This window comes from Gregarina niphandrodes (assembly GCF_000223845.1).
Source record: "Gregarina niphandrodes unplaced genomic scaffold scaffold00076, whole genome shotgun sequence".
In the NCBI taxonomy this organism is placed as follows: Eukaryota; Apicomplexa; class Conoidasida; order Eugregarinorida; family Gregarinidae; genus Gregarina; species Gregarina niphandrodes.
The window spans coordinates 1,328-1,907 of NW_011645842.1; positions in this window are offsets into that span (position 1 = coordinate 1,328).

A 580-nucleotide genomic window follows, 5' to 3' on the forward strand; every position below is an offset into this window, starting at 1 on the left:
CTCTATCACTGTCCCATCGCCCTTCCTGCACTCGAAGTGGAACTCCTTCGCCCACCTGTCGCCTGCCGCCGCGCTCAGAATGGACTGTTGCAACAGCATCCCCGGAATCGTGATCCTTGTGCCGTAACGGACCTGCAGTCTCGTCAGGCGGTGCAGCCGTGTCGGCAACAAATCGTGGAGGGCTGCCACCTCTTCCGGCGCCGGGTAGACGCAGGACCTGAAGCACCGGCTCAGCAGAGTGTTGTCCGGGTACAGGGACCTAGCTACGTCCGACAGAAACCTCTCTACCGTCACCCCGGGGCCTCTCCTACACCCATTCAAACGCGCTCTGGCGGTGGCTGGCATCCAGGCCCACAGTCTAGCCACTAGCGTCTCGTCGTGGATGCGTGGCACTGCTCGCCGACGGCCGTCGCCACGTCATCCGCCCACTGCTCAAATTCCTCTTCGGTGACGGCGGTGAACGGTGGGAGGCGGCACTTCGCTAGCTTATCCTCCCAGGCCTGCTGCTCGCGCGAGTTAAGCTCGCGTGTCGACTCCGGAAAGCGCCCTATATACGCATACCCCACGTCAGTGGCAACCA